This window comes from Lactuca virosa, chromosome 4 (assembly GCF_052849685.1).
Source record: "Lactuca virosa cultivar CGN04683 chromosome 4, Lactuca_virosa_CGN04683_v6, whole genome shotgun sequence".
NCBI lineage: Eukaryota > Viridiplantae > Streptophyta > Magnoliopsida > Asterales > Asteraceae > Lactuca > Lactuca virosa.
Genome location: NC_136429.1, coordinates 509,253,359 through 509,268,024, shown reverse-complemented (window position 1 = coordinate 509,268,024; position 14,666 = coordinate 509,253,359).

Sequence of the window (14,666 nt, the reverse complement as noted above, 5' to 3'; positions counted from 1 at the left end):
ATTTTGCAATGACTATCAACTTCACAACATGCTTCATTATGAAAAGAAGATGTTTTAGTACTAATAAAAGGTATTATGCAATAGTTTCCACTACACACTAAGTAATCATTTTAAATGAAGAAAAAAATTGGTCATTTCATTAAATGGACCATTCCACTATAGTATTTCAGTTATTTCCCTTGATATGATTCCTATATAAACCCAATACAAACGCAGTAGTAAATTGATAAATATGCCGTTCAAAGAAAATTAAGATCATATAATATGGTTCGCCTTTATTATATTTAATTGCTACATAACGAATTATTAAACACTATGAAATTGCTAATTACTTGTTCAAACTCACAATTAAATTATTAAAAATTACAACTAATATAAGATAAGCATAACAATTGATACCAAAGGCTGCACTTTACCTACTGATTGCGAAATCCTAACCAAGCAATTTCCAACAATTCAAGTCTTCATATTTTACTTCCCCAAACTTTACTCATTCAACACTTTCCAAACATTGCGTAATAATTAAATAATAATATAACTTATATATATATATATATATATATATATATATATATATAGAGAGAGAGAGACTCATTTGAGACCATAATAATTTTCTGAGACATGAAACGCGATCCTAACCACTCATCTTAGATATCAAAAAAATTATAAATTGCAAAATAAAATGAAAAAATCCAAAAATTATTTTTTTAAATATTATTTTCGTTATTTAATTTATCCGAAAAAATTAAAAAAATTAAAAATAAAAATCACGGTTTTTTCCGAAATATGAGTGAAATATTCTAATATAATATTACAATGTAAATAATCAAATTGAATTTTTATAATGTTAAAATATTTTAATAATTTACTAAAATTGGTAGATATGCTAAAATAATATAATATTCTACTTGAATTGTTAGATTTGTTAAAATATTCTAATATTTTATTAGAATGTTTTGAATATTTATAGTTTAATATTCTAGTAGAATATTCTGAAATTCTAAAAATTCGATTTGATTATTTACAGTGTAATATTCTATTTAAATATTTGAAGTATATTTTGAAATAAACGATAATTTTTTTTTGTATTTTTTTTTTTTGATAAAATAAATGATGAAAATCATATTTAAAAAAAAATCCAGTTATTTTGCATTTTAAAAATATATTTTTTTATCTCCGAAATGATTGGCTAGGATTACGTCCCAAACAAATCGAGTTATTTTGCATTTTAAATATTATTTTCGTCATTTATTTTATCCACAAAAAGTAAAAAAAAATAATAATAATAAAAAAAATTACTGTTTATTTCAAAATATACTTGAAATATTCATATATATATATATATATATATATATATATATATATATATATATATATATATATATATATATATATATATATATATATAAGTGTATTAATATATGAATACGTATATTCATATATGAGTAAGAATAATGTTTGTGATTATTTATATTGAATACGGTGGAGTTGGGTGGTGGTCGAGGTGGTGATTGTTGGTGGTGGTTGGTTGTGGAGGTGGTGGTGGTGGCAGTGGTGATTGGTGACGGTGGTAGTGGTGCTTAGTGGCGCAGGGAGGTGGTGTATTCATATATGAATACATTTATATTTATATTCATCTATGAATATTACTCATCCTCTGTCGGCCCGGAACGCCGAAACGTTTTGCAGCAAAAATAAATGATTGACTGAGAATGATTCTCTCATTCTCAATTGAGAAATGAGAGTTCAATTGAGAAAATGAAAAGGTTGAGAATAAGAGAATAAATTTTTGCCGCACATTTATTTTGTAACACCCATAAAAATCATACCAAATTTAAACAAATAAAAGCCAACATTCATTACAAATTCGTTTTCAAAATAGTCTATATCAGAGTCTCCCAAAAACAAAGTCATAAAAAGTGAGGAGCGGTACGATCACGCATTTTCCTTGCCACGGTCCCCTGATGTACCTGAAATAATAAACTGGAACGGTAAGCCTGAAAGCTTAGTGATTTCCCCCAAATTACTCATACATAGAATAATACACATATAATCGCAAAGAACATACTATAGGTCCAGTCAACCATCGGGTTGGAATACCACAGGCCCTCAACCATTCGGTTGGAATGCCAACATACTATGGGTCCAATCATTCTCGGGATGGAGTACCCTAGGCCCACAACCAGTAGGTTATATTTGCTTTCGTGTATGGTTCCAATCATATATGAATAAAACGTGTATTTGCTTTCGTCAAATGTTATTTTCATATTTATAATAACAAATGAATTGAAACAAAATGTCGATAGATATGTTATTCATATATGAATATAACTTGTGAGAAGAGTTAATGCACGTTTTATTCATATATGAATATAACATGTGACGAGAGTGATGTAAACTGTAAAAATTTTGTTACATGTTATATTCATATATTAATGATACTTAAACTGTAAAAAAAATTAAGCATATTTTCTATTCATAAGCGATTAACGAATATAATGTAATAAAAATCTGATGCATTTTTATTCACTTATGTATACCAGAGCTATATATATATATATATATATATATATATATATATATATATATATATATATATATATATATCCTAAAACTATATCAATATGGATGTTTATTTATAGATAATAAAAAATTACGAATTTAGATATATATTACAAATAGTTTTTCGATAAAAATAGCTCCATAAAAACTATAGAAAAAAAACAATGTTTTTTAATTTATTACGGTAAGGATTAATGAAGTTTAAGGAAATATGTATGGGGAAAACACATGTGTATTTATTTCCCCTTTGTGCCGGTACCATGGAAGGCTTTACGACAAAAGAGAAGGAGCGGACAAGCAATTGAACGGAGAATACGCAATAATCAAAAGAGAATACACAAGTTGTGGCCACTCAGCACCATAAACCTACCATTGACTATAATCAGTGCCGATGGGAAGGAACAAGTAACCAGGATATTTAAGTGCTGGGTAGTCAAGCAAAGATCTGATAACGATATAATCCTTGGGCGCCCAACTCGTTTTCAATTAAAGGCTATCCTATAGACAATACATGGCATGCCCAAGTTCAGAACAACCAAAGGTTTAGCAATGGTCACAACCATTAACACACGAGAAAAGCCAATCTGGCCAATCGCTGCATCCCAACAAGAAGACGAACCATGATACTCAAATCCAAAACAGTAAAAAATGAGAAGAAAGACACCCACACCCCCGATAAGAAGAACAAGCGCAAGCCCCGGGCATGTAGCCCATAGGGGAAAGGGCGTAGTAGCAACAACATTACCACGCCAGATACATCGCGTATTGTTAGTATGAACACCAAGAAGGGATGGGTACCACTAAGCATACCCACGCGCCTTCGCGAAGTGAAGACTCAAAGTACGAAGAAAAAGCCTGAAAGAAAACAAAACCAAGGGATCGCAAATGCCGAGGAGGGAAAGACAGGGAACCACCCTGCAAAAGAAGACACAGACAGGAGGCCGCCAGCAACGACAAGAGCCCGCAATTGGTAGAAGCTTTCCATATGACGATACCTGGTCCAAAACCCAGCGGAAAACATAATCAATAGCAACAACGCAACACCAGATGACACGAAACCTCCCGAAGATACTAACCAACCATCCGACACTAGCGAATGGAAGAGATTGAAAATCATCTTCTGAAGGACGATTGTCCCAGGAACAACTAGTCACATGAACGCAAACATCAGAGAACTTGTAAGCACAGGAAAGGAACAGAGTAAGAATGTCCAAGAAGAAGAAGAACTCATCCTGATGACCTGGGAGCCCCATTGCCCAAGCCAATACTATGACGGAAAGGTTGCAACCCTAAGCTACCCCACGGGGCTTGCCTCCACACTCTGAAACCGGAACTCGCTATCTCTTTTGCTTCTCCCACGAAACGAGGACAACACAACTCTTGTCACAGAAACTGACGTCTCATCTATCGGTCGATTGCTCAACTCAGACCGCGATTTCTCTCGGAAGGTGACCAGAAGGTGACCAAAAATAAATCTCTCGGAAACTAACTCAATTTCTCTCTCAAGGTAGGCTCTATTGAAACTCGTTTGACATCGCCCTCTGGCCCCACACTGTAACATCCCAATTTTCAAGCCCAAAAATTTCTTTTAATTACCTGACTCATAAAAACATTCATAAGAAAATACTGTGCCAACACATCAACCCATAAAACAATGTATCATGTCTGAGAGCCCAAGTCATAAATAACAACATGTCAGAGTACAATCCCAGAAAACTCTATGCGGAAATCATGTGTGTGTGTGATGCGCTGCTACACTGTCGGCTCCTTCCCCTTACACGAAGAGGTACCTGAAACCAAAACTACAACTGTAAGCACAAAGCTTAGTGAGTCCCCCCCATCATACCACATATCATACAATCACAAAGCATACATACTGTCGGACAATTCTGGGGTGCCCGACCTACCCTGTACGACCATTCTGGGGTGCCGTCCTACTCGTGTCAAGCCATTCTGGGGTGCTGACCTACCCGTGTCAAGCCATTCTGGGGTGCTGACCTACCTGTATCGAGCCATTTTGGGGTGCTGACCTACCCATGTCGAGCCATTCTGGGGTGCTGACCTACCCGTCGGTCCTAACAACCGACCCTCGGGGACTATTCCACCCCCTACTGCTACTATCACATATATCATAACATAAACATACTATCAGACATATCTGGGGTGTCCGAACTACCCATCGGTCCTAACAACCGAACTTGGGGACTATTCCCCCTCCTACTACCACTATCACATATAACATATCTTGCCAGCATATAAACATATCATCACATACTGTCAGACATATCTGGGGTGCCTGACCTACCCTTCGGTCCTAACAACCGAACTCTACTACTATCACATATAACATATCTTGCCAGCATATAACATATCGGGTAGTAGCAAACCTAGATGATACCACAAAGACAATCATCTAACATACAACTCCTACTGGTGGGCTGGCATTGTGGCTGTAGACCCACCGCTACTGGAAGGTAACTCACCTCGTACGAGTAGCTGCTGATAATCTGTGCGGGAACTTCTGTCTGCTACTGCTCCGGAAATCCTCCGGCTACAATCCCCACAAAACACTCAGTCAGAATCTGATATCTACTCTTAGGGTAAAATGACCATTTTACCCCCAACCAAGTCCAAGTCAAAAGTCAACTTCCAATTGACCGGACTTTCCGAGTTGGGCCGTCAAATCGTCGAGTCCCTTCCCTTTACTCGTCCTTATCCACGACTCTACTCGTCGAGTTTAGCGATGACTCGACGAGTTCCTCTTCGTTATGAACATCGAATGGACCTTCATCCGACTCGCCGAGTCGGATGAATACTCGACGAGTTTGCCTTCAACTGATGAACACGTCCTGACCTTGACTCGCCGAGTTGTATGAACAACTCGTCGAGTTCATCTTCAAATATAAGAAGATTGCCTTGGACTCGCCGAGTCTGTTCTAGCACTTGTCGAGTCCCATGAACTCCAGTTCTAAAACTAAGTCCAATGCGTTGGGTCGCTCTTTCTATCCTGCTATGACCCTTCTAACACCCAACTGAGTCCTTTGACCTTCAACAGATATGGGATTTCAAAGTCTTGGACTCGTCGAGTCCCAAGAACGGACTCGCCGAGTCGGTAACGCCCACACTCTAAATCCTCGATTTCTGATGTACAAGACTTGTCCAAATGATAGATCCAAGCCCCTAAGCTCGATCTAGCACGTAAAGTTACGAACTTTACGTGCATGCATGGGACTTTTGAGCCAAAAAGGCTCTAAAATGGTTCTTTTGTTGCATGGGGCCTTCCTTGGGTGCAAAAGCAGCCCAAAGCTGTCTTGTGACTCTCCCCAAAACTTAGATCCGAAGTCTTGATTCCCAACCATGTTTGCAATCATGGTTAGCTACCTCATGTGGCTTAAAAGCCCTAAATCCTCCCCAAAAAGGGATCTAACAAACAAGCAAGCAAGGTTCAGACTTTATACCTTTCAAAGACTGTAAATGATGAACCAAACTCGAATCCTTCAATCTCCTCTTGATCCTTCTATGCTCTTCCTTCTTCCTTGAGGTGAAAATCCACAAAAATCACTCAAAAGCCTTAGATCTTGCACCAAAACACTTAGGGTTTGCTATGGAGGGTTTCTGGGAGCATAAAGGGGCGATGGAGGCTGTATAAGGTTGTTTAAATAGGGTGCAAACCCTCAGATTAGGGTTTTGTCCAGTCAGAGCCTACTCGTCGAGTCCGGTACCCGACTCGACGAGTCCATCACTTAAATCCCGCGTCTCATCCCGCTTCTACTCGGCGAGTTGGTCCTTCAACTCGCCGAGTCCAAGGCCAAAAATGCACAAATACTTAAATAAAATACATACCAAGAACCAGGTGCTACACAAACTCTATCATATCGTCTCTCAGACTGATCAATCACAACGGGATAACTGATAAACTTTGAAGCACTAATCGCCACAAACCATGGTACTCGAACCATATTATCACCTCTCAATCTACCACAAATCATGGTAACCGAACCATGTTATCACCTCTCAACTCGCTACGAATCATGGTACCCGAACCATGTTATCACCTCTCAATTCGCTACGAATCATGGTACTCGAACCATGTTATCACCTCTCAAATTCGCTACTTATAACCTCTGGAATTCTCTCTGTTTCGAGTACGGGTCCCCTGCTTTCCGTAGTACAGGCCCATACTACCTGCCACATCTACCCATACCTTCGACACGGATCGTACCATATTTCCTAAGTAGCAGCTCAACCATTCTCGATCACTAATCCCAATATACTCGGTTGCTACCCAGCGAATACTCTCCTCTATCAGCATACTCTTCTGACTATAGACACTCTCTAGGCTCTTCCTAGGTTCTCACACTTCTCGGCCATCACCTGTTGAAGAAATCCTTATGATGCCAGCCATCTACCTCCTGAATATCGTCATATTCACTTAGTAGCTGACTCCCATCATGAAGAGTTCCACAAAGCACAAAGCAAGCAGCATTCGGGCATCGAATAATCTCCACCAACACGTAAAACCACTCTAGGTTACAACTCTATTTGCTCTACTTGCTCTCACAAGGCATCACTGAACTCAGTCCACCTCACCTTTCATGGTATCTAATTGCTCTTCTCAGCAGACTCCTCAATGCTCATCTAGGTATCTCTCCTAGATTATCTCTCGACTCAGAACTCCCTCTCTAAGTGATTCCCGCTAGATACTCTTACTCAGCACATACTCAAGGTACATAACAGATAACGACAATCCCTAGGCTAAGGCATCACAAATCAGGCAACTGTAGCCCTAATATATGAAATACCTAGCCTATCTTCTAGTATGCATCACTAATATCTCAATAATAACTCATAACACAAATAAATATGTAAGGGTATTTTGGGAAATCAACGTTCGGGCTCTGGCTGATTGTACACACTGGTTCTTCTTGTTTTTCTCTTAGAACTCTTACCCGTTTCAGAAAATCTTTCCTTTTTAAAACTTTTCTCAAATCCTCAGTTTGAGTCCAGACACACCCGAAGGTGCATCCGAATCTCTCAAACCAAGGCTCTGATACCAACTTGTTGTTGGGTTTTGAGCATTCTAACACTTCCTAAGTGTACATGCAACCCTATTAAACCTTGGATCTATGTTTGTCTAAGATACATGCAAAATATTATTTTCCAAGGTTTATAACCTATGTAGCATGGCATGGGGTACTTTTAACCATAAAAGAACTAGATGAATTACATACCTTTTGTTGATTGTTGATTCCTTGGAGTTTGAGAGCCAAGCACCAATAATGTGAATGCCTCAAATGGAAATCACAAATCACCACAAACTTGGAAAAGATGTATGAGAGAGTATACTAACTCTTGATTTTGGCCACCACACTTACACACACATTAGTGTATTTTTCATGCAACATAAGCTTGTTTATATAGTGTACATGGTTAGGGTGAAACCCTAATAACCCATGTCTTTTCCTCTTCCAAGGATCCATGGGTAAAAGCTCCATGGATCATCCATGGACTTCCATATAAGCTTAGCCCATTCCAAATGAGTGTTAGCCCACACCATATAAATATAATAGCCCATGATTTAATTAGTCTTCCTTTTAATCACTAAATTAATTCATAATTAATTCAAGATTAAAACTAATTAAGTAACATGACTTTATATTAATATATTATAACTTATAATATATTAATAAATCGTAAGTATACAACTCTCATAAAATTATCCATAACTAGTTCGGGTGAAGTGCAACCCAAATGGACCATGCCGGGTCAGGTCAAGTATATACCAAATACGTTATGGACTTAGACACCTTATCCAACAGACTCTCACTTGGATAAGTCTAATAACTGTATTTGCCTATATTACTTCAGGAACCAACCGGCAATCGTAGCTCTCGAAAACTCTTGTGAACTATGAAGCGCCATTTTAGATAAGTGATCATATAATCCTCTGCTCTCATGATATCAGCCGGACAAATACATGGAACAATGTCTTACTTATTGTCTAGCAGTTGTTTCTCGATTTCCGATTTGTTTGACAAAGAACTTAACTGAACACATCGATTTAGTTCTGACCGGGCCCGGTACATGGGTCAACACAAAATCATCGAGGGGCCCAGATATCGCTTCTATTTCTAGAAGGAACAGATAAACTTCGACTCATATGCTTGTTCTACTACTTGTTGAATTGTACACAAAGGCACGTTTTATAACATCAAGTTACTGATGCGTTTACGTGCAATCAATGCACAACCAATTCATAGGTAACAACTCATATCTCTAGGTTTGAAGACTTATATGATATTATCGTCTCACGATCACTCGAGATTAATTCCATGAAGTGATACAAGTGAGCGTGGGTTTATTTCAATACTCATAACTTATGAGCACTCATGAACGTTGTAGCAACCATTGCTATGTCTAAACACCTTTAGCCATCTACAAACCCAATTCATGACAATCTTGATTCATACCTACTTCCGACGTATGACCGATTGTGGAGGTTTGAATAAATTAATTATTCTGGAAGTCAAAACATGCAAAACTGAAACAATTGTAAATAATTGACAATGATAGTAACACTTTACTCATAAATAAATCACACATTTTATTCATCATCAAACGTCGATTACATTTTACAAGTTTCAGAAAAATTATCTAATCTGTAAAACTAATATCGTCCCTCAGCCCGATGCGCCTCGCATGCTGCAAATGCTTAACCCTCGTCAGTCCCTTCGTAAGGGGATCTGCAGGGTTCACAACTGACGATACCCTCTTTGCCACGAGGAGTTCTTCTTCTATCTTGTGTCTTATGAAGTGATATTTTCTGTCAATGTGTCGGGATCTGCCATGATCTCTCGGTTCCTTGGCTAAGGCAACCGCACTATTGCTGTCACAGAAAATCTCCATAGGTTCCTTAATGGCTGGTACAACTCCAAGGTCTCCGATGAAGTTCCTCAGCCATATCGCCTCCTTTGCCGCTTCACTCGCTGCTATGTACTCTGATTCACAAGTCGAATCAGCTACATTCTCCTGTTTGGAACTCTTCCAAGTGATTGCCCCTCCATTTAAGGTAAAGACCCAGCCCGACTGAGAGCGGAAGTTATCCCTATCAGTCTGAAAGCTAGCATCACTATACCCTACTACTCTCAAGTCATCACTCCCACCAAGGGTAAGGATCCAATCCTTAGTCCTCCGCAGGTACTTGAGAATATTCTTTACCGCAGTCCAATGAGCCTTGCCAGGGTTCCCCTGATATCTGCTGACCATGCTCAAAGCGAAGGCCACATCAGGACGGGTACAAGTCATAGCATACATGATCGAACCAAGAGCGGAAGCATAAGGTAATCGACTCATCTCAGCTATCTCATCTTCTGTACTCGGGCTCTGAGCCTTGCTTAGTTTGGCATTGCTTTGGATCGGTAAATCTCCTTTCTTGGAATTCTGCATGTTGAACCTTTTCAATACCTTATCCAAGTAGATACTCTGACTAAGTCCAATTAGTCTTTTACTCATTTCTCTTAATATCCTTATCCCTAGGATATAGGTAGCTTCTCCAAGGTCCTTCATAGCAAAGCACTTCCCAAGCCAGGACTTAACCTCCTGCAAGGTTGGGATGTCATTTCCTATGAGTAGTATGTCATCCACATACAGTACCAAAAAGCTAACTATACTCCCACTAGCTCTGACATACACGCACGACTCATCTTCACTTCTTGAGAAACCAAACTCTTTGACATTCTCATCGAAACAAAGATTCCAACTTCGAGATGCTTGTTTCAATCCATAAATGGATTTCTCAAGCTTGCACACTCTATTGGGGTACTCTGCACTAACAAAACCTTCTGGCTGATTCATGTAAACATCCTCAGCCAACTTTCCGTTAAGGAAAGCGGTTTTGACATCCATTTGCCATAGTTCATAATCATGAAATGCAGCAATGGCTAGCATAACCCTAATAGACTTAATCTTTGCTACTGGTGAAAAGGTTTCATCATAATCAATACCCTGAGTCTGAGTAAACCCATTCGCAACCAGTCGAGCCTTATAAGTGTGCACCTTCCCATCCATGTCGGTCTTCTTCTTGAAGATCCATTTGCACCCGACTGTCTCACGGCCTGGTACATTGTCAACCAAGTTCCAAACTTGATTGTCATACATGGACTGTATCTCGCTGTCCATAGCCTCCTTCCATTTAGCAGACTCTGGGCCTGCCATGGCTTCCTTAACACTGTTAGGTTCATCCAGATTTACCAGTGTACTGTCACTGATAAATGTATCACCTTCCGTAGTAATATGAAATCCATAATAAAACTCAGGTGTGTTCCTAACCCTTGTGGAATGCCTCGGAAGTATAGACTCGTCAGCTGGATCAACAGGAATTTCCTCCTCAAGTTGATTGCTAGTGTCTGAGGTTCCTTCACCAATTGAGTCTTGAATTTCTTCAAGGTCAATTTGCCTCCCACTGTCTCCTTGGTTTATAAATTCTATCTCTCGAAAGACCCCTCTCCTAGCCACAAGGACCACATTCTCACTGGGTCTGTAGAAGAGGTAACCAAAGGATTTTTGTGGGTAGCCGATGAAAATACACCTTTCACTTCGAGGTTCGAGCTTGTCACGAGTTTCGCGCCTCACGAAAGCCTCGCAACCCCAAATCTTGATATGGTCTAGATTGGGAACTTTCCCAGTCCACATTTCATGAGGTGTTTTGGCAACCTTCTTTGTAGGGACTAGATTAAGGATGTGGGTGGCAGTCTCTAAGGCATACCCCCAAAAAGAGATTGGTAGCGAAGCTCGACTCATCATAGAGCGAACCATGTCCAACAAAGTTCGATTGCGCCTCTCAGCTACACCATTCAGCTGTGGTGTCCTGGGAGGTGTCAATTGTGAGACAATCCCACACTCCTTAAGATAGTCGAGGAACTCAGTACTAAGATACTCACCACCTCGATCGGATCGAAGCATCTTAATGTTCCTGCCCAATTGATTTTCTACTTCCTGTTTAAACTCTTTAAACCTTTCAAAAGTTTCTGACTTATGTTTGATTAAGTAGACATAACCATATCTACTAAAATCATCAATAAAAGTCACATAATAGCTATTAGCATCCCTTGTGGCGGTTTTGAATGGTCCACATACATCAGTATGTATAAGGTCCAACAAACCCTCACCCCTTGCACAAGTACCAGTGAAGGGTGATTTTGTCATTTTTCCAAGTAGACAAGACTTACAACTATCATCCGACTTGAGGTCGAACGACTCTAAGACTCCATCCTTTTGGAGCTAGCCTGTGCGTTTCTTGCTTACATGTCCAAGACGACAATGCCACAAAGATGCTTTATCCAAGCTAGTAGAAGAATCAATACATAATACATTATTTCCTAAATTATCTACAACCGATACAGCTTCATACACACCATCACAAGGTAATGCTTTAAAATAAAGAACATTATTAAAGAAAGCATTAATACTACCAACTTCATTATCAAAAGAAAAGGTAAAACCTTGTTTGTACAAAGCATGAAAGGAAATAATATTCCTCGCCATTTCAGACGAGTACACACATTTATTCAAATCTAACTTTAACCCACTATCTAGCTGTTGGATTTTGAGCATTCTAACACTCCTAAGTGTACATGCAACCCTAAATACCTTGGATCTATGTTTTCTCTATTATACATGCAAATATGATTATCCAAGGTATTATCCTAACTAGCATATCAAAACATTGATACTAGGATACTAAAATAGATAGAATACATACCTTGTTGTTGTTGCTTGACTCCATGAAGCTTGAGAGCCTAGTGCCCCAAGTGTGACACCTCAAATGGTTTACACAACATCATGAACTCTTGGAATAACCATGAGAAGAAGACATACATGTTCAAATTGGCTAGCCCTCAAAATATGTATCACTAGTGCTAATTTCTTGAACTAAAGGGGTTCTTATATAGTGTGGCTATTAGGGTTACACCATGTAACTCATGACTGTACCCATTCCTTATGCTCCATGGGTTTTAACCTCCATGGAGTATCCATGGATCACCACATAGGTTAAACCCAACATAAAGGAATCTTGGATCATAAGCCCACATATATAAGAATGAATGATTTACACAATCAATCCCCATATATTTAATTAGTCTCTTTTTGATCACTAAATTAAGTCCAAATTAATTCTTGATCAATACTAATTAAATAACATGATTTCATATTAATATATTAGAACTTATAATATATTAATATGTCACAAAATGTCTTTTCCTCATAAACGGTCTATCCAAATGTTCCGATGCCATGCAACCCAAATGGACCATGCTGAGTCGGGTCAAGTACATACCAATTATAGTTATGGACTTAGACACTAATCCAACAGTCTCCCACTTGGATAAGTCTAAAACTATTATTGCGTATGACTTCAGGAACCAACTGGCAATCGTAGCTCTCAAAAGTCGCTGTCGAACTCTGACCTTGTAGATGAACTCTGACCTTTGTCAATGACTTGTCCATTAGATAAGGGATCATATATTCCTCCATTCTAGATATCATATGGACTGAGACATGGATTATAATCATTCTCTCTGTCCATTTGTTGTTTCCCGATTTCCGATTTATGACGACTGACTAATTGAACAAATCAAATCAGTCCAGGCCCGGCCGAGCACTTACATTTGTCATCATCAAATCATCGAGGGGCCCACAGATATCACTTTTATCCCGAAGGTAAAAGGAATGGATAAACTTCGACTCATATGGCTTGTTCTACTAGTTGTTGAATCATACACAAAGGCACGTTTTATAACACCGAATTACCGAATGCGTTTTCGTGCAATCAATGTACAACCAACTCATAGTAACAACTCATATCTCTAGGTTTGAAGAATATAAGATATTATCGTCTCATGATCACCCGTGATAAAATCCATGAAGTGATTCAAATGAGCGCGGGTTGAATCCAATACTCAGAACTTATGAGCACTCATGAGTGTTGTAGCCCCTTGTCCAACATCTTAGACCTCTACAAGCCAACCCATGACAGTCTTGATTCATATCTACTTCCAACATATGACCGACTGTGGATAGTTTGAATAACTTAGTCAATCAGGAAGAACGACCTAGTTATTCTGGAAGTCAAAACATGCAAAATGAAACACAGTAATAATAGAATCTAATATGGTATCAAAACCTATGAACATAAATAAAACACCTTTTATTTATCACCATATGATTACACATTATTCATTGTATACTGTTTCAGCTATCAACTTTATTCTTGAATTTAAAACAATAGTTGTCCCATGCTCCAAGCATGTACACTATGTTTTCTAAACACTAGTCATGCCATACACCAAGTATGCATACTATGTTTTTCTATGATCTTCACTTTGTGAATTAGATCAATTGAACATAACTCCAATGATCCTCTTTCACAGTCCCAAATCCTTACTGCAAATGCAAGAATTATAAATTCATGCCATTTACTGAAATCTGTTAGATTCTAAACTTATATGCATTGATCCTCTTGTAATGATTATGCACAGAATCAGAAAGACTTGACAACAACCATTACAGAGCATTCCAAGGAGATTAACTCCTTGGAAACATCCTTCTTGCATTAAGTTTCCTAATCTTACACAGATTGAATAATTTCCAACTTTGAAACATTTCCATATTCCATTTTGACTATCACTTCTGAACAAGAGTTGCCTCCTTACAGATTATGTCAATATGGTCCTTCCAGAATTAACACTATACTTCCAACTGTCCTTGAGCAACCAATCTTTGGTAAACCTTAGATTGTCCTCGACAATTGCTTAATCCTTTTAGTCATATCCAGTTCTAGACCTTTTCCCTTCTTAATGCCCCAGGCATTTGGAAAATTTTAGAAAGGATGAATATAGCACATGAAATCGATCCTATATCCGAAGCATATGGGACACGAGTCATGATGTCTCACATAAAGACTAAACCAGTCTTTTGCTATAACATTTCCATTTCTATTTGCCAAGTTCTCATAATTCAGATTATGAAAAGGGATGTCGTAATCATAATCGAATTTTAGAACGCAAATAATGGACCCATATATAGAATTTCCTTATGTTGAGCCA